Consider the following 6,000-nt stretch of genomic DNA (forward strand, 5'->3'; position numbering starts at 1 on the left):
ATTGTTTGGTTTGTTTTGATTTGTTTTTATGATGTTTTGGCGGGTTTTCGGAATGTTTTAGTGGTGTTTTAAAATGTTTTGTTTTCTCTTGTGTTGTTTTTATTGTGTTGGCAGGTTGTGGAACGTTTGGATTCGTTTAGGCGGGTTTTCAAATATTTTGGCGGGTATTTGGAATCTTTTGGTTTGCTTTCATTTGTTTTGATTATGTTTTGGCAAGTTATTGAAAGTTTCGATCACTTCTGACTGGTTTTCTAGTATTTTGGCATCTTTTCAGAATGTTTTGATCAGTTTTGGCAGGTTCTAAACTATTTTGTCGGGTTTTTGGAATGTTTGGCTTGGTTTTGATTTGTTTGTATGATATTTTGGCCGGATTTCGGAATAGTTTGGCTGGTTTTTGGAATGTTTTGGTTGGTTTTGATTTGCTTTTATGATGTTTTGGCGGGTTTTCGGAACGTTTTGGTTGGGTTTTAGAATGTTTTGTATTCTCTTGAGTTGTTTTTCTTGTGTTGGCAGGTTTTGGAACGTTTGGATTCGTTTTGGCGGGTTTTAAAATATTTTGGCGGGTATTTGGAATGTTTTGGCGGGTGTTTAGAATGTTGTGATTATTTTTGACGGGTTTTGAAATATTTTGGCCGGTTTTTAGAATGTTTAGATTTGGTTTGATTTGTTTTGATTATGATTAGCCCAGTTTTTGGTGTGTTTGGATTAGCTTTGGTGGGCTTGATCATGTTTTGTCAGGTTTTTTCGAATGTATTGATCACTTCTGTCTGGTTTTCTATTTTGGCAGGTTTGAAAATATTTTTGGATTAGTTTTGGCGGATTTTAAAATATTTTGGCTCTTTGCGCAGAGATGACGGTGCCGGTGGCGGTGCGCTCCGGGGCGCTCCTTCTGCGGAAAGACGCCTGGCAGCGGCACTTGGGACAGCTCCGCGTCTCCGTATTCTGCATTTCTTGCCTTCTGCATCTCAGCAAAATGCTTTGCCACTAGGTCTAGCAAGGAGAAACTGTGGCAGCTGAGTAGATGTAGCCCGGCCCGCCCTTTGAAGTTGACGAGTTCTTGGCATCTCAGAGCCTCAAGGGAAGAGCAAGGTTATCTATGGTAGGCTGGGGCAGAACTAGCAGCAAGCAGAGCAAAGTTGTCCAAGAATACCTTCCATTGGAATGCTAATGGCAATTGAAGAGGCAGGCCAGTGGCAAGCCACTATCTTCTAGCAGTTTGAAAGTTGCAGACACAGTGCAGGTGTTGTGCGGCTTCCTTCTTGGCCTCCTAGAAGGTGCCGCGTTCTCCATCTCTTGCGTGCCAATATGTTGCCGTGTTCCTCTTATTGTTTGGTTTGTTTTGATTTGTTTTTATGATGTTTTGGCGGGTTTTCGGAATATTTTGGTGGTGTTTTAGAATGTTTTGTTTTCTCTTGTGTTGTTTTTATTGTCTTGGCAGGTTGTGGAACGTTTGGATTCCTTTTGGCGGGTTTTAAAATATTTTGGCGGGTATTTGGAATGTTTTGGTTTGCTTTCATTTCTTTTGATTATGTTTTGGCAAGTTATTGAACGTTTTGATCACTTCTGACTGGTTTTCTAGTATTTTGGCATCTTTTCAGAATGTTTTGATCAGTTTTGGCAGGTTCTAAACTATTTTGTCGGGTTTTTGGAATGTTTGGCTTGGTTTTGATTTGTTTGTATGATATTTTGGCCGGATTTCGGAATATTTTGGCTGGTTTTTGGAATGTTTTGGTTGGTTTTGATTTGCTTTTATGATGTTTTGGTGGGTTTTCGGAATGTTTTGGTTGGGTTTTAGAATGTTTTGTATTCTCTTGAGTTGTTTTTCTTGTGTTGGCAGGTTTTGGAACGTTTGGATTCGTTTTGGCGGGTTTTAAAATATTTTGGCGGGTATTTGGAATGTTTTGGCGGGTGTTTAGAATGTTGTGATTATTTTTGACGGGTTTTGAAATATTTTGGCCGGTTTTTAGAATGTTTAGATTTGGTTTGATTTGTTTTGATTATGATTAGCCCAGTTTTTGGTGTGTTTGGATTAGCTTTGGTGGGCTTGATCATGTTTTGTCAGGTTTTTTCGAATGTATTGATCACTTCTGTCTGGTTTTCTATTTTGGCAGGTTTGAAAATATTTTTGGATTGGTTTTGGCGGATTTTAAAATATTTTGGCTCTTTGCGCAGAGATGACGGTGCCGGTGGCGGTGCGCTCCGGGGCGCTCCTTCTGCGGAAAGACGCCTGGCAGCGGCACTTGGGACAGCTCCGCGTCTCCGTATTCTGCATTTCTTGCCTTCTGCATCTCAGCAAAATGCTTTGCCACTAGGTCTAGCAAGGAGAAACTGTGGCAGCTGAGTAGATGTAGCCCGGCCCGCCCTTTGAAGTTGACGAGTTCTTGGCATCTCAGAGCCTCAAGGGAAGAGCAAGGTTATCTATGGTAGGCTGGGGCAGAACTAGCAGCAAGCAGAGCAAAGTTGTCCAAGAATACCTTCCATTGGAATGCTAATGGCAATTGAAGAGGCAGGCCAGTGGCAAGCCACTAGCTTCTAGCAGTTTGAAAGTTGCAGACACAGTGCAGGTGTTGTGCGGCTTCCTTCTTGGCCTCCTAGAAGGTGCCGCGCTCTCCGTCTCTTGCTTGCCAATAGGTTGCCGTGTTCCTCCTATTGTTTGGTTTGTTTTGATTTGTTTTTATGATGTTTTGGCGGGTTTTCGGAATGTTTTAGTGGTGTTTTAAAATGTTTTGTTTTCTCTTGTGTTGTTTTTATTGTGTTGGCAGGTTGTGGAACGTTTGGATTCGTTTAGGCGGGTTTTCAAATATTTTGGCGGGTATTTGGAATCTTTTGGTTTGCTTTCATTTGTTTTGATTATGTTTTGGCAAGTTATTGAAAGTTTCGATCACTTCTGACTGGTTTTCTAGTATTTTGGCATCTTTTCAGAATGTTTTGATCAGTTTTGGCAGGTTCTAAACTATTTTGTCGGGTTTTTGGAATGTTTGGCTTGGTTTTGATTTGTTTGTATGATATTTTGGCCGGATTTCGGAATATTTTGGCTGGTTTTTGGAATGTTTTGGTTGGTTTTGATTTGCTTTTATGATGTTTTGGCGGGTTTTCGGAACGTTTTGATTGGGTTTTAGAATGTTTTGTATTCTCTTGAGTTGTTTTTCTTGTGTTGGCAGGTTTTGGAACGTTTGGATTCGTTTTGGCGGGTTTTAAAATATTTTGGCGGGTATTTGGAATGTTTTGGCGGGTGTTTAGAATGTTGTGATTATTTTTGACGGGTTTTGAAATATTTTGGCCGGTTTTTAGAATGTTTAGATTTGGTTTGATTTGTTTTGATTATGATTAGCCCAGTTTTTGGTGTGTTTGGATTAGCTTTGGTGGGCTTGATCATGTTTTGTCAGGTTTTTTCGAATGTATTGATCACTTCTGTCTGGTTTTCTATTTTGGCAGGTTTGAAAATATTTTTGGATTAGTTTTGGCGGATTTTAAAATATTTTGGCTCTTTGCGCAGAGATGACGGTGCCGGTGGCGGTGCGCTCCGGGGCGCTCCTTCTGCGGAAAGACGCCTGGCAGCGGCACTTGGGACAGCTCCGCGTCTCCGTATTCTGCATTTCTTGCCTTCTGCATCTCAGCAAAATGCTTTGCCACTAGGTCTAGCAAGGAGAAACTGTGGCAGCTGAGTAGATGTAGCCCGGCCCGCCCTTTGAAGTTGACGAGTTCTTGGCATCTCAGAGCCTCAAGGGAAGAGCAAGGTTATCTATGGTAGGCTGGGGCAGAACTAGCAGCAAGCAGAGCAAAGTTGTCCAAGAATACCTTCCATTGGAATGCTAATGGCAATTGAAGAGGCAGGCCAGTGGCAAGCCACTAGCTTCTAGCAGTTTGAAAGTTGCAGACACAGTGCAGGTGTTGTGCGGCTTCCTTCTTGGCCTCCTAGAAGGTGCCGCGTTCTCCATCTCTTGCGTGCCAATATGTTGCCGTGTTCCTCTTATTGTTTGGTTTGTTTTGATTTGTTTTTATGATGTTTTGGCGGGTTTTCGGAATATTTTGGTGGTGTTTTAGAATGTTTTGTTTTCTCTTGTGTTGTTTTTATTGTCTTGGCAGGTTGTGGAACGTTTGGATTCCTTTTGGCGGGTTTTAAAATATTTTGGCGGGTATTTGGAATGTTTTGGTTTGCTTTCATTTCTTTTGATTATGTTTTGGCAAGTTATTGAACGTTTTGATCACTTCTGACTGGTTTTCTAGTATTTTGGCATCTTTTCAGAATGTTTTGATCAGTTTTGGCAGGTTCTAAACTATTTTGTCGGGTTTTTGGAATGTTTGGCTTGGTTTTGATTTGTTTGTATGATATTTTGGCCGGATTTCGGAATATTTTGGCTGGTTTTTGGAATGTTTTGGTTGGTTTTGATTTGCTTTTATGATGTTTTGGTGGGTTTTCGGAATGTTTTGGTTGGGTTTTAGAATGTTTTGTATTCTCTTGAGTTGTTTTTCTTGTGTTGGCAGGTTTTGGAACGTTTGGATTCGTTTTGGCGGGTTTTAAAATATTTTGGCGGGTATTTGGAATGTTTTGGCGGGTGTTTAGAATGTTGTGATTATTTTTGACGGGTTTTGAAATATTTTGGCCGGTTTTTAGAATGTTTAGATTTGGTTTGATTTGTTTTGATTATGATTAGCCCAGTTTTTGGTGTGTTTGGATTAGCTTTGGTGGGCTTGATCATGTTTTGTCAGGTTTTTTCGAATGTATTGATCACTTCTGTCTGGTTTTCTATTTTGGCAGGTTTGAAAATATTTTTGGATTGGTTTTGGCGGATTTTAAAATATTTTGGCTCTTTGCGCAGAGATGACGGTGCCGGTGGCGGTGCGCTCCGGGGCGCTCCTTCTGCGGAAAGACGCCTGGCAGCGGCACTTGGGACAGCTCCGCGTCTCCGTATTCTGCATTTCTTGCCTTCTGCATCTCAGCAAAATGCTTTGCCACTAGGTCTAGCAAGGAGAAACTGTGGCAGCTGAGTAGATGTAGCCCGGCCCGCCCTTTGAAGTTGACGAGTTCTTGGCATCTCAGAGCCTCAAGGGAAGAGCAAGGTTATCTATGGTAGGCTGGGGCAGAACTAGCAGCAAGCAGAGCAAAGTTGTCCAAGAATAGCTTCCATTGGAATGCTAATGGCAATTGAAGAGGCAGGCCAGTGGCAAGCCACTAGCTTCTAGCAGTTTGAAAGTTGCAGACACAGTGCAGGTGTTGTGCGGCTTCCTTCTTGGCCTCCTAGAAGGTGCCGCGCTCTCCGTCTCTTGCTTGCCAATAGGTTGCCGTGTTCCTCCTATTGTTTGGTTTGTTTTGATTTGTTTTTATGATGTTTTGGCGGGTTTTCGGAATGTTTTAGTGGTGTTTTAAAATGTTTTGTTTTCTCTTGTGTTGTTTTTATTGTGTTGGCAGGTTGTGGAACGTTTGGATTCGTTTAGGCGGGTTTTAAAATATTTTGGCGGGTATTTGGAATCTTTTGGTTTGCTTTCATTTGTTTTGATTATGTTTTGGCAAGTTATTGAAAGTTTCGATCACTTCTGACTGGTTTTCTAGTATTTTGGCATCTTTTCAGAATGTTTTGATCAGTTTTGGCAGGTTCTAAACTATTTTGTCGGGTTTTTGGAATGTTTGGCTTGGTTTTGATTTGTTTGTATGATATTTTGGCCGGATTTCGGAATAGTTTGGCTGGTTTTTGGAATGTTTTGGTTGGTTTTGATTTGCTTTTATGATGTTTTGGCGGGTTTTCGGAACGTTTTGGTTGGGTTTTAGAATGTTTTGTATTCTCTTGAGTTGTTTTTCTTGTGTTGGCAGGTTTTGGAACGTTTGGATTCGTTTTGGCGGGTTTTAAAATATTTTGGCGGGTATTTGGAATGTTTTGGCGGGTGTTTAGAATGTTGTGATTATTTTTGACGGGTTTTGAAATATTTTGGCCGGTTTTTAGAATGTTTAGATTTGGTTTGATTTGTTTTGATTATGATTAGCCCAGTTTTTGGTGTGTTTGG

Source organism: Passer domesticus, chromosome 3 (assembly GCF_036417665.1).
Source record: "Passer domesticus isolate bPasDom1 chromosome 3, bPasDom1.hap1, whole genome shotgun sequence".
NCBI lineage: Eukaryota > Metazoa > Chordata > Aves > Passeriformes > Passeridae > Passer > Passer domesticus.